Source organism: Phyllostomus discolor, chromosome 9 (genome assembly GCF_004126475.2).
Source record: "Phyllostomus discolor isolate MPI-MPIP mPhyDis1 chromosome 9, mPhyDis1.pri.v3, whole genome shotgun sequence".
NCBI classification, from domain to species: domain Eukaryota; kingdom Metazoa; phylum Chordata; class Mammalia; order Chiroptera; family Phyllostomidae; genus Phyllostomus; species Phyllostomus discolor.
Window position 1 is genome coordinate 89,832,483 of NC_040911.2, and position 27,568 is coordinate 89,860,050.

General features: G+C 51.5%; 1 protein-coding gene across 1 annotated transcript in view; it reads left to right on the forward strand.

The window, feature by feature from the left end:
- Positions 1 to 850: 850 nt before the first annotated feature.
- PPP1R16B (protein phosphatase 1 regulatory subunit 16B) overlaps positions 851 to 27,568 on the forward strand; it is an 89,317-nt gene continuing 62,599 nt past the window's right edge. Inside the window, exon 1 of the mRNA XM_028524601.2 lies at positions 851 to 980. The gene's annotated coding sequence lies outside the window, so the exon portion shown is untranslated. The remainder of the gene's footprint in view (positions 981 to 27,568) is intronic.

The window sequence follows — 27,568 nt, forward strand, 5'->3', positions numbered from 1 at the left end:
CGCTGGATTTTTCCCCTTTGTTAACTTTCTCTCCTCCTCCTGTGGGGGAGGGGGGAGTAGGGCCCTCTCGACAGCAGCCTGAAGGTAGTTAAATCCCTTGCCTTGCAAAGAAAAGGTGGAGCTCAGAGCTCTCAGCCCAAGAAAGAGGCTTAAATTCAATGATAGAAGCCACCGAGTGTTTGCCTTAAAACATTATCCCCCCCCCCATTTTTAGCCTTAAATCTCAGGGAGGCAGCCCCTTTCTAGGTCATGGCAGACGTCAGCAGAGGTACGACCACTTCCTTCCTTCTGCGCCTCACCTCCTTTCTTCCCAGAAAGAGGAAATGACACAAGTCCACGTCGCAGGTCACAGCCGCCCCCCCTCCCCCCGCCCCATCCCCTGTCTCGCTCCTTCTCTCCGCCTTCCAGCTGGGGGACCTGCCCCCACGGACCTGCCTTCGGGGCAAGGGCTGGCCGGTCTCCTTGACGTTCTCTGCAGCCTTCAGATTCGGGCTGCTCAGGCCCTCAAGGAAAGGGACTGGCATTCCCGGCGCTGTACTAATTCTGTGTGACCTTAGCAGGTTAGTGCCCCTCTCTGGGCTTCCTGGTGGTGCCCTTCTGTTAAATGGGAGCACGGATGCCGTCCTGGGCTCCCCTGTTCATGGTGCTGGTGGTGGCGGCGGGAAAGGGGGACGACTATAAGGAAAACTATTCCGAAGTCCGGACGTGCCCCTACTGCCTTCGATTTCCAGCTGTTAAAAGGAGGGGCCCCTATCCTTAGAGCGCCAGGACCCCTCCGTGCGCTCCCCAGCCAGCTGGACCCAGCGGAGCGCGCCCACCGCTTCCCCGGAGCTCAGGCCCCGCCTTGGGGGAGGAGCCGAGGGGCGGTGCGGAGGCAGTCGGCCGAGCAGCGCCGGCTTCAGTCGCCTCACCGGCAGCTGCAGCTTGGGGACAGACACAGCCGGGGCCCGGAGCCGCCCGGGCAGGGCTCGGGAGAGAGGGTGAGTTCCGCGGAGGCGCCGCCTCACCGCTGCGCTCTGCGTCTGGACCCCGCGGGCGGGGGATGAGTATGGAGGCGGGGAGGTGGTCCCGGCCTCTGACAGCCTGGCTGGGGGTGTGTGGGGCGCTTTGGCCACCCGCTGGCGGCTTAAGATAATTGGGGGGAGGGGGTACTGGAAAGGCAGGTTCGGGTAGCGCCTGTCCAGGGAGGCTGGCTGGTGTTGGAGCGTTCTCCCGGGGCTCGCGCGCCAACGACGAGGCCGGAGGGAGAGGGGGGCTCATTGGCAGGTTGTTGGCCGGGGTCGCCGTGACCCGATCTTGGGGCGGGCAGGGAGATTTCGGTTGGTTCTGGATTCTCGTGTGGCTGTCTGCCCCGGGGCTCCTTGACAGGAATTCGGAGCTACAACCTGCACCAAAGAGCCCGCCACCTAGCCTCCGGGCCGGCATGGGGGCGCCGCCCCCTCGCGTGGCGGCGCTTGGTCGCCGCAGGCAGCGGCCAGACTCAGGGAGCGCTCCTGCTCTGGCGGGAAAGGTCCCCAGGGGCAGGAGACCACACGTGCCGACCCATCCAGCTTCGGGATCCCGCTGACATAGCCCGCTGTCCACGGGGAGACGCCGCGCGTGGTTGTGTCCGGGGAGAGGTGCGCCCGGCCTCTTCAAAGGGCCGCCGTGCGCCAGCCTCTGGGTCCCCCGAGCCCGGACCGCTCCTCTCTTCTTGAGTCCCGCGCTTTGACTCAGGCCGGAGGAGCTCCCCCGAGCGCCTAGGATGGGCTGAAACTGTTCATCCAGCCCCAGAGAGGTCGCGCCGGGGGTCTCCCCAAGGTCACCTGGAGCGCCCAGGCTGAGCTGCCCGCCTGCCCCGAGTGGAGAGCAAGGAGGCGGAGGCGCTCGCTGCCGCCTCCTTCCCTGATGCAGACTCCTTCCTTCCCTCCTCCTCCTCCCCAAGCTCGGGCCCGGCTGCACTGGAGATGCTGATGATGCAGCTCCCAGCCCCTGGCGTATAACTGAGCCTCCGGAGCTTTGAATCTGGCCCTACCGGGAGCCTGGAACCAGGCACTCCCGGGCACCTCGGGCGCCAAGGGAGAGAGACGCGGCTGCCTAAGCGCTTCTCAGAACGAAAGCCGAGCTGCTTGGGCGCCCATGTGATTGGATTCTAAATAATGGGCCCCTGTTCTCGCTGTCAGAAAAGCCCACCAGCTCCCCGCGGCCGCGGGCACCAGGTGCCGCCTCTGAATCGCCCTCTGTGGAGGACCCGGGCGCTGAGGTACCAGGCGCCCTTTCCCCCCAGGGCTCTCTCGGGAAGGGGCCTGTCGGTAGCCGCCTCAGCCCGAGGGGGTAGTTCCCCGTGTGCCCTGCCATTTCCTGCGGCTGGTGCAGCGCCGAGAACACCCCTCCATATGGGAGGATTCCTCCTAGGCTGGTAATAAGGCTTTTTAGCTCCGTTGGTGACTAGCTCCGTCTGCCCCAGGGCAAGGCACTTGGCCTGTCGGAGCCTCAGTTGCCTGCAGGAAATGGGGCTAAGAAGCAGCCCCATTTGGGGGATGGGTGAGAGGACCCATAGGGAGAGCTTGGTGCAGTGGAGCCTGGCGCGATGAGTGCTCCCAAGTAAATGCCGGCGCCTTTCACACTGGTTTTGAGTGGGACCTCTGTCTTTAGGGCAGCAGCAGAAGTGGAGCCCTGGTGGGTGGTTCTGCAGGGGCGGGGGGAGTTCCCACATCTCCCTCCCTTGCTTTGTCAGAAAGAGTCAGCTTACAGGCGGCCGGTGGGCGCTGGTGAATCCTTTCAGCTGGCAGCCTGCTCAGGGGGCCTTCCCCCGCAACTCCCCGGCCCCTTCTCTCCCACCTGCCATGGGGATGCTGGGGGTGAGAGGTCAGTCGGGCCACTCTGGATGTTCAGTTTTGCACCTTGCTGTCAGCTGTAGTTCATCCAGCAGTGTCCTCCACCCTGGAAACTTCCTGATCCCTCTCCTGGTTCCAGCTCTTTCCAGCCTCTGGAATGTCTTCCTGCAGGAAGACCATTTGATCCTTCCTGCCCCTCTTTCGGTTGCCCCCGCTGTGGTGTTCATCCTCTGCATCTCATGCATCGGGGCTCCTTCCACCCTGTGCTCTCTGGATCTGCGCTGGCATGGAAGGACGTGGAAGGCAAGGCCAGTGCATCCTCAGACTCCATCTCTCGGGTAATGATGCTGGAGTTGGGGTTAAATCCTCACTTAGCTAAGTCTGTTTGGGAGCCTGAGCCATGGGGCTAAGAGGTTGTTGATGGAGGTCCCCAAGGCCAAACCTCTCTGCAGAGCCCATTAGGACTCTTTGGAAGCTAGAGCCCCAGGCTCCTCTCAAAACCTGCTCCATCATCCAGAGTGAGGTTTCTCTAACCCCCAGAGGCTGCAGCCAGCCTGGGTTTGCAGGTCGAAGAAGGCACATATGTGGATTCATGGGCTGTGCTTGGATTCTCAGGATCCCCACCCAACCTTGCCCCCCTGCCCCCACTTAGCCACCACCCCCTCCACTCCCCCATCCCCTGTACCGCCACCCCCCGCCCCGCACCAAGGACTTGGAGCATTTGGTGAATAGTGGGTCCCAACTGGCCTCCTTCCAGCACAGACCAGGTGACCTTCTTTATCCTCAGCACATCTTAGAGACAGCTTCACGGAGGGCTTGGATGAGCCTGACTCCTACAGAAAATTACAACGTATGAAGAGCAAGGGACCAGACCGGTCTAGTTCAAATTATGGTTCTATGCTTAACAGCTCTGTGGTCCTGAATAAATTATTAACTCTCTCCGAGTCTTGGCTTTCTCATCTGTGAAATGGGAGTGACAGTCATGCTGACTTCATGGGGTTGTGAAGATTCTGTGAGACCAGAAAGCCCAGAAAGTGCTTAGTGCAGCACCTGGTGTGGGCAGGAGCACAGGAAGTGATACTTGTCACTGTCACTGCTGTTTCCTCCTTTGCAGAGGGCTCCCACCACCTCTGGTCTGGTGGAGTCAGACCTCTTCTGCCTCTAGCTACCAGGACGGGGAAAGCCCCCCCGCCTGGGGGTCCTGCCTCCTGGGAATCTGCGTGCAGCATGGGCCTGTCCTCAGGAAGTCTGCTACTGGGCCCTTCTCCTCTGGCTGCCATTTTTTTCAGGGTTCATTCATTTATTCAACAGATGTTTGCTCTCTTTTAGACCTCGTGCTTAGCAAGGGGTTTCAAGATTTTCTCAGGGTTCTTTCTCTAGAGGGGAGAGGCAGGCCTGGAAACAGATTGTGAGGCTACTGTCCCCAATGGATAGCAAAGGGTAACAGTTTCACTGGCAGGAAGAGGAGTGAAGAATAAAGCGATGGATGCACGGGTGGGCTCAGGCCAGCCAACAGGTTTCATTCCGGACTCGGCCAGCTTGCAGCTGGTGGTGATGGACAGATAGATGCCTTACCTGTCAAGCATGTAAGCTACCTGCGTAGGGTATTGATGTGGGGAGAAAAATGAGACCACGTGGGTGAGAAATTTAGCTCAGGGCTTCTAGATATTAATCCGTGATTGCAAATGTTACTTGCTGTTATTATTAGTCTGTGATGACCAATAACAGGTGGGCAAAGTTTGCTGTGGGAACCCATTGGAGCCCTTCAGAGACAATTTTCCAGGTGGTGGTAACAGAGGGGTAGGCAGCCTGAGCAGAGTGAACAGCTTGTGCAAAGGCACGGAGGCCGGGCGTCTTTGAGAGCAGTGGGGAGTGCAGCTGGGGCACCGTCACCACAAGGCATATGGAGGCAGGGGCAGCAGGCAAAGCCAGGGAGGCAGGCAGAGGCCTGCCTGCCAAGGGGCCCCGAGTGATTGAACACTCACTGACCTGGAGCAGGTGCCCTGCAGCCTACAGAGGGTTGTCTGTTTGTAGCGCCTGAGAAAGTCTAGGATTGACTTCCGCCTGGGAGGAAGGGCTGGGCTGTGCTCGTTTGCCAATACATTCACTGTCCCTTCCTCGTCCTGTTACCCGGGAAGCCTGGAGGTCCCCTCGTTCTTCCTGAGATGCTTCCTGAGATGAGATAGTTCTGTATCAGTTTCTTTCTTCCTGGGTCTCAGTTTTTCATTCAAAGGAAGAGGATGGGGGTAGAGAAAGTGTCATGATCTGGCTCTTTTAACATTGTCCCAAGTGCTCTTATGGGCAGTGGTCACTGTCCGCACTTTTCACTTGCCTTGCCATTGAATCCTCATAGTAACTCATTGAAGTGGACGTATTTATCCCCATTGCACGGAGGGGTAAACTAAAGCACACAGGATGAGGTGATTTGCAAAAGGCATTCAGCTTAAATGTGGTAGCAATTCATGTCAGGGGGTCTCCGAAGTTGTCATGTGCTAGCCTGTACCACCTCACTTATGCGCCGTGTGAATACCGAAAGCTGACTGCAGAATGTCTGGCTTTTTTTCACTGTGTTCCCTTAGATGCTGGGCAGTAGGCTCTTTGGAGATGAGTCACAGTGGAGTATGCTCTAGTTACCTGGGGACTTCCCCATTCTCTCCCTGCCCTGACTTTTGGGAAGGCCCTGTGTGCAGGCACTTGGCGAGGGGGAGGTGTTCTTGGATGTCTCAGAGTTTAGGTCGCGTTCTTCGGCCCGATGGTGCCCCAGCCACGTGCCTTCACTTAGTCCGTTTGCAGCTTGATTGATGTGGCAGGTGGTGGTGGGGCTCCACGATGACCCAGGATGGCTGGTCAGAGCCTCACGTGACCTCATCCCTACCTGTTTATAGGCCAGGGTTGAAAGTCTGGCTCTGCCTTCCACTGGCTTTTTGGCCCTGGACAATTTCCATTTCTTTGAGCCTCAGTTTCTTCATCTGGAATACAGATATATATATATATATGTGTGTGTATGTATGTGTGCATCAGTGTTGTCATAAGGGTTTGTAATGACACACAAATGCCTGGTGTCCAAGTTATTGTGGTGTAGTATCCACAATATTCTCCTCTGTGGTACTTAGTAAAGTTGCGATTACATGGTTATCTGTGGCCATGACTCTTTTAGTTTGTCTCACCTCCTGCGTCACTGGTTCTCAGCTGGGGGCCATTTGGCGCCCCAGAGTACATTTGACAATGCCTGAAGACAGTGCCTGGCTGTCACAGGTGGGGAAGGGTGCTATGGCATCTAGCGGGGTAGGGGCCAGGGAGGCTGTTAGTATCTTACAGAGCAAAGGACAGCCCCCGCAACAAGAGATGAAATGATCCTAAATGTCGATAGTGCCAAGGCTGAGAGAGCTTAGACTGGGCTGTAAGCCCCGGCGGAAGGCCAGTGACTGTGTCGAGTTCATTCAGCTCTGCGTCCCCAGCTGCCCAGCAGGATGCCTGGCACACAGGAGACAATCAATATGCATTAAAGAGATGAATGAGGCCTTGGAACGCCTTATGTCCCCTGGAGTCCCAGAGCTTTGGCGTGTGGGACATTTTGAATGGGAAGAAGAGATTTAGATGAATCTGAGTGACGATAAGCCAATTGGTAATTCAGACCGAAGATATGCAGACCACGCTGTTTTCTTTCCTAAGCAGGTGCTTTGGGGCCTAAAGGATCCGAATAGCAATCACCACTGCGTTTCGGTCATGTCGACACAGGACCCACCTTTATCTGGACAAGCAGGCCGGGGCAGGGGACCGTAGGTGCTGACAAGGAACGCCCTGTCAGCTGGGCCCTTGGGATCTGCCAAGCTGGGGCGCAGCTGCTGTCGGCTTCCTGTTTTTTCCCTTTCTGGTGGAATGAAGGAAACCCACTGAATGGCTATTTTCCACTGACATTTACAGCAATGCGATAGGCCTTGGATTAATGAGGTTAAGCTCCAGTGTGAAATCTGCCCAGTCTCCTGAAGCTTGGCCAACAGGAAGACATTGCTTGTTTTTGGGGGGCCATCCGATACCTCTGGATGGTTTTGGCCAGGGAAGCAGGGGTCGTGACTCTGTACAAAAGAAAGGAATGTTCTCTGCCCCAGAATTGTTAAGGTTAGAGCACTGTCTCCTTTTCAGTGTATTAGGAGGGTGCATTTTAAGGTGGACTTTGAAATAAATAACTTATTAAAGCAAAGGTTTGCCGTGAGCCCCAGGCTAGCTGCTGAGCAAGGGTGTGGGCTAGTGAAAGGCTCACACTGTGTTTTGGGGGGCTCTTAGGGAGTTCGAAGGAAAAGTTTGGCCCCAAAGGGCATTTGGATGGGTTAGAGGAACCCAGTGGTTAGAGTTTACTCAGACAGGGCGGGAGATCCCAGGTGTCTACCTCAGACTTGCTGCCCTTGGGGTTCCTGTAGAAAGCAGACTGATTCAGTTGGACTGGGGCCCGAGAGCCTGCATTTCTAACGAGCTCCCAGGGGAAGCTATTCTGCTGGTCTGTCCACTGCCCTTTGGGTGGCAAGGGTCTGGGGAACCTCAAGTCTAAGTAAAGGTGAGGGGTGCTTGGTACAGTCCACTGATACATGAAAGCAAAGTCAGCCTGCCGCACCGGCTCGCACAGCCACCTGATCTGCTGGCTGGCTGGCAGAGTCACATATTTACCATGCTCCTCCTCTCCGGGCCCGGGCCTGGGACCCAGTGTGTCGGGAGGGCTGCCTGCTCTCATGGGGCCACTGAAACAGCCCGAGCAAGGGCTGAGGGGCTTCTGGTGCTTCCAGAGAAGTGTGTCCAGGAACACATTCTTTCTGACTCACCTGCGGCTTGATAAATATATAGACCCTTGGGCCCTAGCCCAGCCTGCCTGGATTAGAACCGGCTAAGGCAGGGCCCTGGGAATCTGTATTTTTAAAAGGTGTGCCAGGTGGTTCTGATTCACAGCTGGGCCGGTGGAGGGAGAGCTAGGAGGAAGAACTGGCAGTGCATGGGAGTTAGTTGGTCAGCAGGCCCGGTGTGAGGCTGTAGAGTCGTGTTCTGCTGGATGGCACCTGGCTGAGGGAGGGGCTGGAACCCAGCCTGCTCCATCTGCCAAAATCTGTACTCTGCAGAATTGCATCTGCCTGGAGGAGAGGGTGTCTTTTTCTTAATGTGAATAATAGTCATTAGTATTTGGTACTTATGATGAGCCCATCGCTGTCTATTTAACTCTTTCAGTCCTCCTAGCAACTCTAAGGGGTGGCATTAGTACTGATTTTGCTGCTAAGGAAAGTGAGGCACAGAGATGTTCAGCCACTTTCTGCAGGTTACACAGCCAGTAAGCGGCAGAGCGAAGATTTGAACTCACAACATCTGGCTTCAAAGCACTTGCACGTGATCCCTGTTTTCTCTGGCTTTTCTTTAGATGGACATGCTTCGGTGCTGCCCAGGGCTGTCCCTACTCTGAGGGAGTGTTTTCTTGTAGTCCGTCCCCAAGTGGAGGGAGGGCTAGCAGTGACTTTGGCTGGCTCTGGAGTCAGACCTGGGTTGGATTCCCTCCTCCACCACTTCCTGTAACCTTGCGCAAGTTACTTGCTTAACTCCACTAAGCCCCCATCTCCCCCCATGTAAAATAGGAATCATAATAGTGTGAGATGATATGGTTGACCAGTTAGCCTCTGCTTGGCACATGGGATGTATCTGGTGTATATCAACTGTTGATACTACATTAGTATCAGCAAAGTCAGCCCCTGGGAGCCACAGATGGCTTCAGAGCAGAGGGGACAGGTGAGCGGAGCCCTGTGCCATTGACGTCCCTGGTGGCTGGGTCAGCTCCTTTGCTCATGCAGGTCACGTGTGTCGTTACTTACCTGGGCTTCCTTAGCCTTTGCTTCTTGGTGCTGGTTAGAGGCCCTAGTGTTTGTGCCACCCTCGTGAGTTCTCAGAATTTCTTGGCTCCTAGGATGGTTCAGCGTCTCAGTCAGAACTGGTTTTACTTCCCGCGATCCAAGAGCAAGTAAAAGGCACAATTCTCACGCTTACTCTCTTCAGGGCTCTTGGCTCTTCTCGGTGACTCTCTTGGTCTCCAGACCCCTCTGGGACTCTGTGGTCCATCCCACGGGCTGGGCAGAGAGCAAAGGATGCCCTCTAGACATCACCTGTTGTCTTTTAAAGAAACAGGGACAACTTCCTCCAAACTTTCCTTTGTGTGTTTTTTTAACATATAAAATCCAGCTTCTGTTTTCTTATTGCTATATTTTATGCTTTTTAATTTTCAAAGAATACACATTCATTATTAAAATTTAAGCAGTATGGAAATGTGGAGCATGGAAATTGACATCTTCCCAAACATGGTCCCCGGCCGCTCATTCCTTTCACCAGAAGAAACTCCTGAGTGTTTCATGTGTCTTTCCACAAATTTCCTCTCCATGTACAAATCCATATCCATTGACATGCTTATCCTTTTTCATTCTAACAGAACTATACATCACTCCTCTGAAACTTCCTTTTTTCAGCTAATTTATCTCGGCCCCTGTCGACACAGAGAGATACACCTCGGTCTGGAAGGCTACATGATATTCCAGTAATAAAAACTTACCATAATTTATTTCTACTTCCATGCTGACATTTGAGATCGTTTCCAGCTCTTTCCTGCCCTAAATGTATGAAGCTGCCACATCCTTGCTTGTACAGCTTACATCTTTGTATACTGGTGTGGTTTTATCCATAAGGAAAAGTTTCTGCAATTTGAGCTGTGACATTGTCAAACTGTCCTCTCAAGAGGCCAAGTCAATTTCGATTTCATAAACAGTGTATGGGAACACCTTTCTCTGTTCCCTTTTCCAACCCTGAGTATGAAGGAACTTCAACTTTTGCTGGTATGATAGAGTAAAATAGAAAAGATGTCTCTGAGTCAGGTTCCACAGCCATTCAAATTTCGACCCTTTAAACTGTGCCTACATAAAGATTGTTAAATATTTAAGAACTACATTTTACCTGGCTTTATGCTTGGAACGAAAGACATAACATTCGATTCAACCAGCTTCTGCCCTCAGACCGATCCCTGTCTCCTGGAGGGCAAATAAAATCAGAGGAAGAGCAGTGTGGTTCAAGTGTGCCAGAGGAATGCATAAACTCAGCTACCTGTTGTTTGACAGGCTCTGTCTCCATGAATATCACAACTGAATGAATAAAATACTGTATGCACTATGATGGGGGTGGGGTGGGCTTGAAATTCTCCAAAAAAATGACTTGATTAGAAGCAAAAAAATCATGCAGCTTACCTCTAGTGGGGGCAGCAGAAGAGGTGGACAGTGAGGAAGGGAAAAGTAATTTTGAAATAGTCCCTCTGGTGGCGTCTCTGTTTACTAATGGGGCGTGTTGGAGGGGAGCTGTGCAGAAACCCAGCTGGGTTTGCAGCGGGTACAACTCGCTGATCTCTGTACTCGGGCAAATGTATGTGAGTTCAGTAAGAGCAAGAGCAAGGGAGCAGAGGTTGGCTTAAAAGTCCAACACCCTGGAGCTCATAGTGTTTGGACGTGGGTGGTATGCATAGGCAGTTACCCCAGGGGTTACAAGGAGCTGTGGTCTGAATAGTGCCTATTGTAGACTGAATACACCAAACGGGTGTTCGGTGAATGAGTGAGGATCAAAGATGTCTCTGTCTTGTAAAGGGGCCTCCTACTCAGAAAGAATAGATCTATGTAGAAAGGGGTATGATCGGCTCATCTACTCACCTGTGGGGAGCCACACCTTTGCTGTACATTTTCCTGGGCCACCTGTCCTGGAGATCTTCACTCACTGGGGATAACTTGTGAGCAACACAAGGCAAAGAGCACTTGAGAGTACTTCATACAGTGCTGTGGAGTGACCCTAACCATTGCTTCACTGGGGCAGGGGTATATGGAGCCAATTGCAAGCTTGCAGAGTCAAATAGATGGTGAAGCTAGCTGGGATCCCAACCCAGCCTTTCATGGGAGGTTAGGTGGGGACCAGGTGACATGTGTCCTGGGTTTGGCCCTCAGTGCGACCTCTTCTCCCAGCAGTCAGCTCTGTTTCACCTGTTGGATGCCACAGCTCTGGTTCCAAGCCAAAGGGCCACTCCCTGTGACGGAACTGATGCAACCAGCTCAGCGAATTGTCAGTCTCCTGGTCTCCCACCTTCCTGTCCACTCTCTCTCATTTTTTACCTACCATGTGCTGGGTGGCTCTGCAGCAGGGTGTCCAGGTGCATGACACGTATGCCTTGTCTTTCAAGAGCACCTAGTCCCATGGAAGAGGCAGATCTGAAACTGACAATTACTGGAGAGCGTTGCACACCATGAAAGAGAACTAGAGAGGAGAAGGAAATGCATTTGGCACAGGGCAGATAAAGAACAATTCAGAGGGAATAAAAAGAGCATTGAGACGTCGTGTAAATGAGACAAGGCAAGTCAAGTGTTGAGCACGGTGCCTGGAAAGCACTTAAGAGATGATCGATATGATTATTATAGCACTCGCACTAGCTCTCGAAGGACAAAGGGGAGTTTGCCAGGTGGAGGGAAAGCAGGGTATTGCCCCTTCGTGGAACCGCGTGGGTAAGGGTGAGGCGGTAGGTGTGCTGTGGTGAAAGCCACACGGCGCTTCGTAGCACAGAAATCTAAATCCGGGTTCAAGTCCTCGTTCTGCCACTGTTGAGTGGTGACGTTGGGCACATCAGGATGTATCTCCACTTTCTCATCTATGTATTGGAGACAGTGATACCTCTTTTAAATGGCTCATTGTGGGAATTCAAGGTAATTTATGTGTATGTAGCCCCCGGCACATAGCAGGGCCTCAACAAATGGTGGGGACCAAGGTGGAGGTGTGAACCCATCGGGCCTGTTCAGGGAGCAGGTAAATTTAGTGGTTAGTGAGTTTGGGATATTAGGATGGCCAGAGATAAAGTTAAAATGCCAAGGCCATATAGGGGATGGCTGACCCATTAGGCTGAAGAATTTAGACTTGACTCCATAGGCGATGGAGAAGTATTAAAGGCTTCCCTACAGGGGAAATAATGGAATCAGACTTGGTTTCATAATGAAGAATCTGCCAGAGCTGTGGATGGTGGGGTGGAAGGGAAGGGGCGGAGGCGAAGAAACCACTTTGGGAAATGCCGTATGACCAGCACCTGCATTAGCCTGCCAAGTCCTATAGCCAAGTACTGCCTGGAGAGGCAGACTAGGCCAGCGGCTAAGAGCAGGGGCTTCAGTGTCAAGGACACTGTGGATTCGAATCCTAGCCCTGTTGCTTACAGGGCTATGACCTTGGCAATGACCCCGCCAAGTTTTAGTTTACCCTTCTGTAAAATAAGGGTTAATAGTACCTTTATCATAGGCTTGTTGTGAGGATTAAATGAGATAGTGTAGATCAGGGGTGTCAAACTCATTTTCCCTGGGGGCCACATCAGCCTCGCAGGTGCCTTCAAAGGGCCAAATGTAACTGTAGGGCTGTATAAATGTAACTGCTCCTTCACAGTTAAGCAAGAGCTTGGTGCTGCTGCTGGGTAGAAACAAGGTACCGGGCTGGATAAAACAAGGCGGAGGGCCGGATTTAGCCTATGGGCCTTGCATTTGCCACCTGTGGTGTAGATAAAGTACTTAGCTCTAGAAATGCAGTTGATAATTAGACTTTAAAAGTAACGCATTTGATGATGGATCTTTTTTTCCATATGATGCCTATAAACCTCCCCTGGAGCTACCAGTGTTCCCCCCTCACACACACATCTGCTCTATATCTAGAGAGGCAGCAGCACTTTCTGCTCCAAGAAATAGTGAGGAGGGTTGCCAAGCTCTAACACAGCGGCTCTTGGATGTGTGTGAGGCCCACCAGGGGGGCATTTAGAGTTTTTAATGCCTGGCTGCACCTCAGATCAATTAAACTAGAATCTCTGGAGGTGGGACCCAGGTACCAGTAGTTTAAAAAATTTTAATGAATTAAGGTAAAAACATATAGAAAAGTACGCAAATCCAATGCAAATGAAATGTTCACAAACTGAACATGCCTATGTAACCCATATCCAGCTAACCGCCCCCCCAGAATATTACCAGTACTCTAGAAGCACCCATTTTCCAGTCACCCTCACCCTCAAATCGCTGTCCTTATTGACAACATAGGTCAGTATTGCCTGTTACTGAATTTTACACAGATGGAATCATGTAGCATGTATTTGTGTATGTGTGTGTGTGTGTGTGTGTGTGTGTGTTTGGCTTGTTTTGGTTGCCCTTGTGAGAGTCCAGTTGTACATTGCTCATTCTCATTGCTGTACAATGTTCCCTTGTGTGAATACAGGATAATTCTCTTCTAGACTACAGTTGGTGGGCATTTTGGACAGTTTATACCTTGGGACTGTTATAAATGGTGCTATTCAATTCTTGTAAATGCTTTTGGTAAGCGTGTATAGAAATTTCTGTTGGGTCTATTCCTAGGAATGAAATTGCTGGGTTATAGGGTGTTCAGCTTTAGAAGATATTGCTGAGAAGTTCTAAAAGTGGTTGTATCAATTTATACTCCCAGTATGTCAGAATTCTTGCCAACAGTTGCTATTTTCTGTCTTAAAACAATTTCTTTTGGCCATTGCGGTGGCTATATAAGTAGCCTTGCCCTGTGATCTTAATATATGTTCCCAGCATCTCCAGGTGATTCCAACATGTAGCCAAGTTTGAGAACCTCTTCCATACCAGGTTTTGAAAGGAAACAAAACACCTATTAATGAAACTGGATGAAGAGATGTTACAGTGACTAGAGACTCCCTTTGATTTCTGCACCCAGAGTTTTTTTTTTAAGATTTTATTTATTTATTTTTTGAAAGAGGGGAAGGGACGGAGAAAGAGAGGGAGAGGGAGAGAAACATCAATGTGCGAGAGATACATTGATCAGTTGCCTCTCACACGCCCTGCACTGAGGACCTGGCCCACAGCTCAGGCATGTGCCCTGACTGGGAATCGAACCGGCAACCTTTCGGTTGTCAGGCTGGCACTTAATCCACTGAGCCACTCCAGCCAAGGCTGTACCCAGAGATTTTAACTTTCAATAAAACTGATCTGTCTAATCATCTAGTGGAGGATACTTTTGTTGGCGGAAGGATACTTCTCCTTCCAGGAGACATGTGGCGGTGTATCAAACCTGAGGACCGGCCCCTCATCCTCATTCCTCTGTGCTTTATGTGGGGCAAGTGGCTCCATCAGGACTGATCTGGGAGCTGGAAAGAGGCCATAGCAGGGCTGCAATTTCTTCTACTGATTTAAGACCTGAAAGAGAAGGGAGGACATGAGAAGTGTCCTATATATAAGGGCGTATATAATCTCTTGTAACCTGTGGATGGAGGCTGTCAGATGAAAAGATCTGTTTTTTTGTGACTAGAATTTAAGGTTTTGTGTTGTATATTCGCTCCTGAAAGCTTGCCCAATACCTTCCACTTTTAAGGTGCTAAAATAATGTCAATATCAGAACTGTGTAACTGTCCCTGGTGAAAGGCACAACTCACATAGTGCAGAGGAAAGTGTTGGTGGGGAGGTAGATGGTTTGATTAATAGTTTTTGTTCTCAGGCTGACAGTGACCAGAGGGGAGAGGGGAGGGAATTTCAGGGGTGAAATTCCCTGTAATTCCTTTGAAATTCACCTTCAAAGCGTGAAGGGTTTGCAGGAACAATTATGAAGGACACATGGACAATAATGGGGGAGAGGGGTGCAAACAGGGGAGGGAGGGCTGGGTGTTGGCCTGGGGTGGGGGGAAAAGGCAGAAAACTGTACTTGAACAACAATAAAAAATACATAGTTTTTGTTCTCTTTGTAGTTTCTGTGCTGTGGCTGATATTTCCTATTTGTTCATTTATTACAAACATATTTTCCTTTATACCCTCGAGCAACATTATAATAGCAACTTTATCGTTCTTCTCTATCAACTCCAACATCTGGATCCTCTTGGGTTAGATCTCTATTGATTGTCTCTCTTTTTGAGTTTGGGCCACATGTTCTTGTTTTATTTAATTTTTTTTCTAGTAATTTTGTATTACATCCTGAACATTATACATGAGACTTGAAGAGACTCTTGATTCTATTATATTTCTCAAAACAGAAATGATTTTGTTAAGGCAGTCAACTTAAACTCTAAACTCAGTTTCCCTTGAGTGGGAAATAGCTGGCATCTTTATTTAGTTCTGCTAGCCTCAGTTGGGCTGCTTGGACCCTGCCCCCTACATGCATCATTCAGGGAGATCGGGGCAGAATTTACAGTCAGAATTTGGGGCTCCTGTGGGGTGCCCCTTTCCTGGGACATCTCTCCTTACTTTCCAGCTGTAGTTCCCTGATCTCTGTCCTCGAATTCCTCAGTCAGAGGGAAGATTTCTATCCAAATTGTAGCCACCATGTACAACTCGACTTGGGCCTGCCCTTAGGTCAGAAACTGTAAAAATACAGACATCCCCTATGGTCATTTCTTTCCTTCCATGGAACAGATCTAGTGCCTTGCAATAGGCTGTCTGTGTGTGCGTGTGTAGGGTTCATAACAGGTACATGTGAGAGGGGAGGTCCCGCAAGAGCTGTTCTGCCATGACTATAAGCAGAACCTTTCTGGTCGGTAGTTTTGCTCATTAAGAGAACCTCAGAGCCACCTCTCCCCGTTTTATTGCTTAGCATGTAGTAGGTGGCAATAAATATTTATTGACTGAATGAATGTGGCTTTAAATTAAAACTGAAAGTGAATTAGGGGAGAAAATGTCCTGAAACTAGTTAATTGGTAGCATCAGGTATAAAATAGAGAGGGTGTTCAGTAAGTTGCTGGAGAAAATGCCGAGTGAGATCACTGAAAGACTATTAAGACCCCAGATATCTGAGTGTAGAGCAAAGTGGCTAACAAAGTGAACCTGAGATTTCAACACGAGGAGATCAATTCAGCTGTGACGGTAACACCACTTTTATGGGATGGGAAATGTGGCTTACAGAGAATTTACCAGGGTCAACGGAAATAAAGCTTGTCAAAGGGGATGCTTGGATTTCTGTACATCCAAGAGGAGCCAAGGGGAGGGAATCAAAGTGAAGGAACTTTGGCTGGAGATCAAAGAGGGGAGGAACCGAAGCAATGTAAAGGCAGTCTACTACAGCTTGCTTGTCTCTGCATGGTGACCTGGAGGGTCACCGATCCAGCACTCAGAGACTTCAAAGACTGCGTATTGGGTGGAAACTTCACACCGAAATGCAGAGCATCTGGGGACTTCGCCATTTAGTCTACTGACAGTTTCATCACCAGAGAGTAGAGGACAGAGGACAGTTGCTGTTATGAATCTGGTTTGGGGGCTGCTGGGTGAAGTAGAGAAATAAGAAAGTGCTCACCAAGAAAAGGGGATAAGGGGGCTGAGCCCACAGGGATTTGGAAAGTAGATTTTATGAAATTGAGGGTGAGGTACAGCTGCTAAGCCCCCAAAGGCGATGGCAGCTCCAACAGTAAGGGACGTTATGGCTTGACTCAGTTATCCTCACTCTGCACAGGTCTCCTTGATTCTCCTTCTGGGGCCCCTCTTCTTGCTCTCAGCGTGCTTCTGTGGGCCGCCTTCCCTGCCTGGCATCTTTTGTTTGTTTGTTTATTTTCAAGCAGGGGAGCAATTCAAAATACTTAGCCATTACTCCATGGGCACAGGCCAATCAGAAGAGGGGCTGGCCACCTACACCTGGAATGTCGGCCCCACTTATGCATTCCCTAACCTCTCTGAGCATCAGCTTTCTCCTCTTTGAAGTGGAGACAGTGCCTGGTACAGAGCTGGTGCAATGGTTTCAAGAGGTGTCATGTGGGTAGAGCCTGACACGTGGAAGGTGTGCTGTGCACAGGAGCCGCCTTCTTTATCTCTGGGCTCATTTCGTTTCCATGCTTTATAGGTTCTATGATGCTTATCTTTAGCTTCATTAAGCACATGCTTTACTCTATACTGACTTCAACAAGTATTTGTTCTATTGCTCTATTTGTTCTATTTGTTCTATTTGCTCTAACAAGTTGGTCTGTCTGGTTTCTTAGTTGAAATGTCCTCTTATCTCCCTGATCATAACTACTGTAGATTTTCTGAAATCTTCTTGCATTTCACGAGGAAGATCTTTTTAAAGCACTTTAAAAAAAAGAGTTGTTCCTAGTGCCTTCTTCTCCTTTTATATACATAGACTTTGGGATTAAGCAGACCTGGGTTCAAATCCCAGCCCCACCACTCACTGTCCGTGCAGTTAGTTGATGCCCATTCTCTGCGTTGCTCTAATTCTTCCCCTCCTCAGTCTTTCTTCCTCTGGTATAGGGCTTTCTCTTCTGAGTCCAGCTCTGTGCTTTTTATTGTCCTTTGTTCCTTTGGAATTATTCTCTGAACCCCCGTGAGCAAACAATACAAAAATCTTTTTTAAAAATTCCCACCCCCACTACTTCCTAAGTGTCTAAGAACACCCTGGCTAAAGGGAAAAAGATAACTTGCCAGGGATATCTTTGGGGCTTCTGAAGTGGAGAGAGGGATCTGGTTAGGAAGCAGCCCATAGTCCCCGTTCGCCCTTATGTCGGTAATAGTGCGGGGCCGACATGCTCAGAAAGGACAAGACAGTGATCCCTGGCCGGTAGTGGTGCCTTTGCCAGCAGAATGCTTATCTCCCTACTCTCCAGGGACAGAGTTGGGAGAGGTGGCAGTCAGCGGCAGGGGCAGCCTTCCCTTGTTTGAGTTGGCTCAAGCACAGGATGCCAGCTTCCGAGGACCTGCAGGGCGTGGGTACAGTTCTTCATTCCACACCCTACTACAAGGTATTGGAGAAATTCCTATTACAAGAGAACCTAAGAGATTCTTGATTCTCCTCTACCATCGAGGCCATGGCGATCTGGGGTTGTTGGCTGGCTGATACACTGGGATTTGAGGGGCCCTTCCACTCACTCTGATAACTTTCTAGACGTTTGTGTTTGAGGCTAGAGGGTTTTGAACAATGGAGTGAAGGCGAGTACTGAAACCTGGGTTTAGGTCAGCATGACGTACAACAGGGTTGCGTGCCCAGGGTGCATGCAGCCACTTCACACTCTTTTATCTGTGGCAGGCATTACTAATCAATCAGAACACTCATTCCTCCTGTTACCACACGTGGCCTCATAACCCCTGGCCTCGCAGTGCTCCAAGTAGCTGCAACAACCTGAGAGCAAAGTCTGGCCAAGGATGTCATGCGGAGAGGGGGAGACAAAGAGAGGCCACTCCAGCCTTAGCCAGTGCGAGTGGCTGGCCCCAGCCTAATAAATGTGTAACCCAGGAGGGCATGCTGTGGTCACAGGTGGCCCCCTTTGGAAAACGATCCCTCCAGCTGCAAAGGGAGCATTTGTCTCCCTGCAAAAGGAGGGGGTGGACCACACTCCCCCAAGCCTGGAGCGACAGCATGTGTAATTCGACTCCCATTTCCCTGTGCTCAGCTATTACATAAGCTTCTTTAGAGGACTGGCGGTTCGGTTCAGCACCGTCACTGTGACTGACTAATGTATTCGCAGACATCATTTCAGCTTCGTGCGCGCCCCATCCTTAGCACCTCCGTTCTGTCCCCTGCAGCCTCCCCCACACTGGCATTCTCACCCACAAGCGTGTGGGCCTCTCTGTGGGTTCAGGGTCACGGGGAGAAGCTCCGTGTGGAACGCTGGTGTGCTCATGGGCTTTCCTTCACCCGTTCGAGCTGTGGCTTCCTGGGAAGGTTTCTTGGAGCTGAGCCTGAGAGAGCTGTCTCTCCTTCACAGGCAGACAAATCCAGGACCTCACCCATCGGTATCTGCTTGCAGTGGTCCCGACAAGCTGCCTAGCCTGGTGGGCACCGAGTGCTGGGCTGCAGGTATGCACGATAGAGAGCTTGCTGCTAACACATACAGATGATCTGTCCTCCAGGCCAGCGTCGGGGCTCCCTGGGCCAGTCTCACCGACACCCCTACCCGGACCTTGTCTCTCAGCGGTCTCATCAGTGGCGGTGGGGTTCTTGGTGGTGGGGACCCCAGCAGAATGTCATGGCCGGGCTTTGTTGAACTGTCAACATTAGACAGTTTTTCCTCGTGCCTAACCCTGTGTCTTCCTTTCATCTGTCCATGATCCAGCTCTGCTCTCCAGAGACTTGGAACAAAGTTCATCCTTTCCCTCCTGGCTGTTGTTAAGGCCTGGCCTTATATTCCCAATATGGCCCAGTCAGCTCAGAGAGAGGCCAACTGGGCTATTATCTGATGCTGGGCATGATTCTTTCCCTGACACAGCTCAGGACACATGAGTCACTCGCTCACTCTTTGTTCTTGGTAAACTTGTGGTTTTTAAGTCCAGCCACCCTCTCCTGAGCCCCCACCCTCAAGTCTTCCCCAATTGGGTCACAGTAAATGGCTTTCTGGGGAGAGCGACAAGGCAGAGCCAATTCTAGGGCCACCACTTACGGTTCTGTATGAAGGAGCGCAGCAGGGAGAGGTGGGTTTGAGAAGCAGACCCCCGGGGGAACCGTGTCTCCCACAGAATTAAAACCAGATGGTCCTTCCCCAAAGTCTAGAAGGTTCATCCCAGCAGGGGTCGGACCGTCAGTCCACAAAGTCCCGTGAGAATGGCGTAGAGGGAGACAAGGCTAAGTTCTAATTCAGATATTTGGATCACCTAGGGCCCCAGAAGTCTCTTTGCTCATGAGTAAAGCATCTTTATACTGGGGGCGGGGGGAGGGGTAATGCTGTTATTCATTCAAATAAGTGTGTTGTGGGAGGGCGAGGGCGTGCATCCTTTAGGAGAGAAAGTAGGTCCCACGTGAGATCCGAGGGGGAGGGGACGTGGCGGGGTGGGGGGGGCGGGGGAGCCAGGGCTGTGTTTTGTTTTCCTTTTCCCCTTGTGCTCGGTGCCACAGGAAGCTCAGGGAGAGAGCAGTGGCCGCCTTCCTCTAGGCGGCTGCCAGTATTGTGTGAAGAAGAATAGCTTCAGAGCAAGAAAAAAAAATCTTTTTTTGGATCATTGATGACTCATTTTTTTTTTACACTTTTCGTACCTTCCAAATTTTCTACAATAAGTACACAACGTTTATAACGAGAGAAACAACCATTATTTTAAAAATAACTATCCAGTAACTTTCACAATCCTCTTGAGCACGTGCAATTGAGAGTAGAAAGATAAAGTGAGAAAAACGCATAGGTAGGGTAAAAACATGTAAGAAAATAAGAAACAAAGGGGATGCTGACCCACAGTCGGCCTTCGGTAAATGCTCACTAATAAACATGGAGTGGAGAAAAGTGCAGGCTGTCACCTCCAAGAGACACGAGTTTAACCCCAACACTCCCAGCTGCCAGCTCATCAGTGGTGAGTGAATTAGCCTGCAGGCTTGTGTTTTCACTTGTAAAAATAGGGTTTGAATCTCCATCTCCCTGAGCTGCTATAAGAGTCGTATGCAAGCAGCGTGCGCAGGGGCTAGCACAGCGTATACACACACTTCCATGCTCGTCAACATCTTCAGTCTATTAATACACTTGCATATACAATATGTAACTTTGATGAATGGAGAGAGCTTAATGGAGGCTGGAGGGCTGAGACCCGGACAGGTGAGAGAGACAGGGGTGACTGCCTCAGTTTTCTGACCCACTGAAGTGAGGGAGAGCGGTGCTTACTGGAAAGAGGAATTACATGGCTGGATTGAATTTGGATTCTATACACATGTCAAGTGTCAGAAAAACGTGACATAAGCCTAAACCGGGAGGTGTTCACGCTCTGTGCCTATCGCACCAGTTAGTATACTTCAGCCTGCAGGTCACCAGAGACTACTGAAATGACCGGATACGAAAAGAGAGCAATAATCGCAGACAATGAGAAGTCTGGGATTGGGGAAATCCCGCAGTGTGACCACGCCAACCAAGACCCCATTTCTTCCTCCTCCCCACTGTCACGTTACTCTCCCCAGTTCTCACACAGCTGGGAACAGCAGAGAGGGGGCTCTGCCTTCCCAAATGCCTCTTTGAGAAGCTACAAAAACTTTCCCCAGCAAGTTGCCCCGCCCTGGAAAATTTCCCATCCTATCATTGGCCAGAACTACCTCACGTGGGGCTGCTCCTCCCGAAGCACTTGGAGGGCGCACACGAACTGGCTCAATGAGAAGGAGCCAGAAGAGAAGCAGAGAAGCGGGGCAGGTGGCTCCTAGAACGGCCATGCAGGGGGTCGGCGGCATCTCTGAGTGCACAGGACGTGCAGGGAGTCGAACGAAACGTGGACTGGAGTCTGAATGGGTGGTGCTGACGTCGTCCCAACGATCCATATGTGTGAAGTGAGAGAGGAAGGCCGAGAAATGGATGTCCCTGGGCCGGGATCCAGGTAGGGACTCTTGGGCAGGGGAAGAAAAGCCTCATTTCCTACCAGCCACTGCTGGGACCGCTGAAGATGCAAACGGGCTCAACCACAACAAACCTGCTAGAGACGTAAGACAGAGGATGAGAAGACCTATGTAGGTGCTCGGTGGAACGAGACACCTCCCCCCTCAGGATATGCAGGGACCACTCCCACCAGGCGAAGAGCTGGCTCTGGCTTGGGGGCACTTACAGGGACCTCATTAGGGGCCCTTAGCCAGCGGAGCTCCGACACACAGCCCAGATGCCCACCTTGGGGGCATTTCTGAACTACCAGCAATCCCCAGGACGTCCTCTCGACATACCCCGCACAGCGATTCCCAGGCCATCTCTCTCGGTTCTCACTTCCCCGAAGTGAAAACTGCTCCCCCACCCACCGCAGCACAGGGTAAGTGTTAGGATCTAGATGTGTGGTCTGCCGAGGCTGCCTCTATCCAATGAAGTCGTTCCATGCTGTAGAAAATGATGGCCAAGAACTGGCTGATGCTCCATGTTTCCTGTCCCTTCCTTTCCGGGAAAAGACAAGTTTGGGATGAGCTGTGTCCTCCGCCAAACTGATAGCCACTTTGGGATCGATCGCATCAGCCTTTCCTTCATCACTGGTGTATGGAGCACAGAACTTCAAGGTCCAAAGAGCTCTTGGATTCTGAAGCAACTCCAGGATGGAGCTCTGGCTCTTCTCCCCGGCCTCTAAGATGAGCTTCATCAAGGAAGTGATTATTTGATGGAGCCTTAATGTGTTCTCAGTCCGTTTCTTCTTTGTCTCTTCTTCTTGGCTCAACCGCTGACGATTCAAACAGTTGCTCTTGTTCAGTTGCCAGGGAGCAGCACAGCTTTGCAAACTGCGCTGGGTCCCAGTCGCTGGTTCTTCGTCTTGTTCTTCCACTCCGCAGCTTGCTGCACTTCCACGTCCTGTGCATGCCCGGCTTCCTTCATCGTGGCCCTCAGACAGCACTGAATCTGAAGTCTTTCCCAGCAGCTCCCCAAGGCCTGGTCCACGGCACCGTGTTGTGAATCGGGTGCTCCTGGAGCTAGACAACAGGCACATGGTCCACTGGTTGTCCTTGCAGAAGAGCTGCAACAGGTCCCACTGGTGACTGCACTGGCTGGGAGACATGGGGCCCTGGAGGGACACTGTGTCTTCTCTGTCACCGAGGCCGGGGCCCAGCTGGGTTTCCATGCATGGCTACCCAGGTCTGGACACCTGGCATGACGGGATGTGGGCTGCTCAGGGGAAAAAAAAAACACTTAACGTTTTCTTTTAGCAGTGTGAACTTTGAGACACTGTCTGACTCATACTTTAAAGCCTCCTTCATTTGAATTCACCTTCCTTCGTGTTGTTTTTCTCAAGGCAGTAGGCTCGAGTCCAAGGATGTGTCAACCAGCTGCTCCCCTGGGACTGGGGAGTCACGGGGCCTGGGCCCTCTTCTCCTGTCTCAGGAGGCGGGGGCCTGGTTTGGGCTTCCTCACCCTTCCTCAGGGCTGGCCCTCAGCTTGTGCCTGCAGCTCCACAGAGGGGAAAGTGGAGGTGGCTGGCAGTATGCCCCAGCAAGAGGCCACTCATCTTGCTACAGTGCATTCTGAAAAATGGCAGTGTTGTTTATTAGGGGGCTTCTGGCTACAAGTAACAACATTCAATCCAGCTGGTTTCAATGATAAAGAGTATTTTGTTGGCCTGGAGAGCTGAAGCCCAGGGGCCCCTACATTTAAGGACCCTGCTTCTCTCCTCTGACTCCCAAGTATTGGCTTCATCTAAAGGCTGGCTTCTGGCATGGCTGGCACCAAGTTCACGTCCAGCAGCAATGGGGTCCATGCTTCTGGTTTACTGGCAGTGTGAAGGAAAAGCTTCTGATTTGGCCAGTTTAGGTCATGTGCCTATCCCCAGCCAATCACTGTGCGTGAATTTAGACCCTTGCTGAACAGCCTCTGCAAGGGAGTGATAATGGAACCATGAGGACCGCCATCAAACTGTCTTTCAAAGGACCGGTGCCTTTCTTCCTCTTCTTGTTTTCTCAGAGGCCTCGCCATTCCCCAAACAACACTCTTGTCATAGTCTTCTTTTCATTCTGTAGTGCATCCTGTTCATCCCACCTCCACCAGCCCCCAGGCCCCAGCACCTTCCTCACCCTCTGCCCCGAGGCTCAGCTTTCTGGAACGCAGCCCTGCTTACGGAGGATGTTCACGGACTCAGTTTCCCCCTGGGAGGCAGTGAGGGTTAGTGGATGTAGCAAGAGGAACCCAGCTCCGACTGTGTCATATAGCAACAGGCGTTGAATCGAGGCTCACCCAACAGCCTGTTCCTGCCTCACTGAGGTCAAGTGCCTTGGCCTTGGATTTCCTGCTGCCCACCGGCAGGCTATTTCGGTTCCTCCAGCCAGACCTCACACAGCCATTTGTTGGAAAACTTAAGTACCATGTCCTATTCCGCCTCGCTTCTGGTTTCTCTTATGTCACACACACTTCCTGGTTAACCCCCCGCCGCCCATCTGACCTCTGCAGACCCCCTCCCACACCTGTCCAGCCAGCCCTGCTGCTCCACTGACTTGTGGCCCCACGTGCCCAGTTCTCTGCAGGACGGTCCATTGGGATATTCCCACAACACACCAGGCTCCACGTCTCCATGGAGCTGGTTTTCCTCCCCATGAGGTCTTTGGGGATCTCCTTGAAGCATGGATGGTGCCCTTGCTCTCCCCAGTCCTGGCAGCTTGGGCGGTGTCCCCGTCACCATCCAAGGCTGTCCCCGGAAGTACAAGACACACGTGCACCGGTGTCAGGAGCAGGCCCGTCCCCAGGCCTTCGGAGCCAGGGCTGCTGTGGGCTATCCCAGCACCCAGGCCAGCACCCTGCCTTGGGAGCCGCCCAGCTGTGTTAGCAGCAGGGTGGCAGTTCTTTAATTAGACCAAGCAGGGTTTTCTCGGCCGGGGGTGGGAGGAGGTGTGTGGGTCTATTGGGGGAAACTAGGTCACCTGAAAACCAGTAGCCAAGAGGGAGCTGTCCTGGAGCCCCAGCTCCAGGGAACCCAGAGGGGTGAGGTGGGAGGGGCTGCCACGGAGAGCAGAGTCGGAGAAAATGTGCTCTGGCCCCTTTTATTGGCCCTTGGGAGGCGTTGTCCTCACTTTTCTCCAGGGGGCTGGGCAACTGCCCTTAATTCCTCCACCCCGAGCGAACGGCCCGAGCCAGGGAGGTCCGTGCAGTGAGTGCCTTCGGTCTGCCTGGGGGTCGCCACCGTGGAGCCCAGGGGCCGCGCACTGCATTGGGAGTCAGGCCCAGGGTCCAAGGTACTGCTCAGTCTCTGTATCCTTGGGGCACGTCGCCCAATCCCTTGTGCCTCTGTTTTGTCATCCGTCCAATGGGCAGGGATTGCGTCTGCCTTTGACCCTGCTGCATCCCCAGCCCTCAGCACCGTCCTGCCCAATAACTATTTGTCAGATGAAGTGACGACCTCATACAAGTGCTTCTCTTATGAGATGGCCATCCTGGAAGGTCGGGGGCCAGGTGGATTTTCCAGTTTTCAGTCACATGTAATATTTGCCAACACTCACCACCATCATTATTTAATGTTTTCTTTGCTCCCTACTTGCTAGCTTTCCACCGAAGTAGGTTTTTATTCAAAATGGAAATTTTATATAAACTACCTTTAAAAAACAGTAACGGAAAACAAGTCCACAGCAAACACAACGATGTCATTACATTCTGTCCTGGATACAATTGCTCGTCCATGGCCACTGGACCGCAAGCACCTTGTTGAATTGTTTGTCGGACAGCTCTGGAGGCCAGAGTCTGTTCTCGGGGTGCACACAACGGCCCCCCTGTACCTCGGTCCTCTTCTGCACTGGGGTGGGGGGCTCACAGATTATCTTTGCGTCCTAGTGCAGATCGGACCTCTGGATGTTTGGACACTTCTGCCTAAGACAGGCTCGAGAACTCAGGTGACCACAGGAGCTAGCGAGTGATGTTATTTTGTGAAGGAGGTCAAGTGGGAGTCATGGGAGGCCATGGGGACTACGGTGAATTCTAGGGCATGTGCCCCGTATGAAGAGGACAGGCCCACTCCACTCCTGCTCGTTGTGGCCTTGCGAGCCCAGTGTGGCCAAGGACTGAGATGTTCTAGGAAAAGCTGAACTTTCAATTTTGGTGATAAGATCTCTAAGCAATGGAGATCTTAGATGCAAGCAATGAATTATAATTTTGTAAAACATGGTGTGGACCGTGCTGTGGACCGCAGGGGGCTTTCTGCTGGGTCTGGCCCGTAGCCACAAGCTGCTCACCACTGCCCCCCGAGACTTCTTCTGCTCCCTTTGGGTGGGGCAGCTCCATCCTGTGCAAGCTGTGTGTGTGTGTGTGTGTGTGTGTGTGTGCTATTTCCAGAACCCCCTTCCATGAAGGTCAGCCCCTCCCCATGCCCTTGAACATGGCCAAGCTCCCTCTCAGCCCGTGTCTCTACTCCCTCTTCCCTGGTGAGCTCTTTTCTACTCATCCTTTAGGACTATCAGTTGTCCTTTACTCTGGAGGACCTTTCCTGATAACCCCAGGCAGATCGGCCTTTTCATTTTTCTAGCTGTGCGCTGCTGGAGAAGATACTTAATCGCTCCGTGCCTCACTTTCCTCATCTATGAAGTGGGGGTGATAACAGTACCTACCTCATTAGCTTGTCAGGAGGACTAAATGAATTTATAGGTAGACAGACAGACAGACAGACAGACTGGGATTTCCTAGAGGGCAGGGCCGGTCCGTAACCCTTCTGAATCAGGGCTCGTCACAGAGCGGGTCTTCGCTGAATGTCTGATTACATGAGAAGGAGCAGCTCACTAGCTCCCAGTGAGGTCTGACCGTCAGAATGATACCGTGTGGTTATGAAGTCAACTCTTCCGAGCTCCATTTAAAAAGGCAACCAAAATATCTATCTAAATGGCTCAAATAGAAGCCAGTGACAAGAGTAAGTGCTCGCAGAGAAACTGGATCACTCCTATGTTGCTGGTGGGAAGGAAAAATGGTGCAGCCCCCCTGGAAACCAGCCTGACAGTTTCCTACAAAACTAGACATCTGATTACCCTACAAGCTAACACTCATACTCCTGGGCATTTACTCCAGAGACGTGAAAACTTACGCTCACACGAAATAATCTGTGCATGAAGGCAGTAACCACAAACTAGAAACCGCCCGGTGTTCTTCAGTGCATGAATGGGTGAACAGCACGGGGCAGGTCGGTGAAATGAAATGCTGCCCAGTTACAAAAGAGCCGCAGACTACTGATACGGGCAGTGATTGGATGAATCTTCAGGGAATCGTGCTGAGTGAAAAAAGCCAATCCCCAGAAGTTACCTACTGCTTGGTCATATTTACATAACATTTTGAAATGGCAAAATTCTAGAGATGGGCAACAGGTTCATGATTGCCAGGGGCAAGGACAGGGGTGTGTTGCGGGGGGTGGTGAGGGATCCTTGTGTGATGGATCTGCCTGTATCTGGGCTGTGTGGTGGGATTCCACAGGTGGTGGAACCTACCTGTGGAATGAAACTGCATGGAACTAAATGCACACATGCACAGCTCGAGCAGGTGTCACGCTGGGGGGATCCGAATATGACCGATAGATTGCATCAGTGTCAGATTCCTGGTTGTGACATTATGCTGTTGTCTTGCAAGATGTTACCTCTGGGCTAAGTGGGATAAAGGGTACATGGCATCATCTCTCTGTGTCACTTGTTATAACTGCATGTGAATCTACAGTGATCTCAAAAATAAAAGTATGATTCAGTAATTTAAAAAGCACTGTAAGGTATTCAAACGAAAACAAAACAAAAGGCAATGAAAGCCAGTTAGCTGTTTCCTGCTGAGCCGTGCCATTGGCTCATGTTTACCCTTGAGCTCAGGTCCTCAGATCCCCTGGACCTTTGTCCTGAGAGCACTGCCAAGCCAGCCTTTCCGCACTCTGCCTGTCTACCCTCGAGTCTCGGAGCTGGGACAGACCTGAAGAACAATCTGGCCCAGCCTGAGCACCCAAGGGTCCAGGCTAAGGCTGAGCAGGCAGCACCCCTCACCTCCATCCACCCTGCAGCCACCTGCTGGCAATGAAACAGGAAAACCGGGAGATAACAATCACTTCCTAAAGCACAGGGCCATCCTGATTCCCTTTGTGACAATGGAAATTTCCACATCATGCGAACGAATGTAGACCTTTGCCGGTCTTTCTCTGTCACCCATCAGTCCGCCAGCCTCGCCTGCAGGTTCCCAGATGACTGGGGATCCCTGCTCTTCTTCCTCCAAGCTGGTTTCTCTCTGCTGCTACACTAGGTGTGTAACATTTGTGGTCAGCTCTTTCCGTCCCTTGAACATTTTATAAATTCTGGGAGGTGGAGACAACATTTTATAGGTGGGAAAACAGGCTGAGAGGGGTTCAAGTTGTCTTAAGACCCTTCCCCTCTTTGTTCCAGAG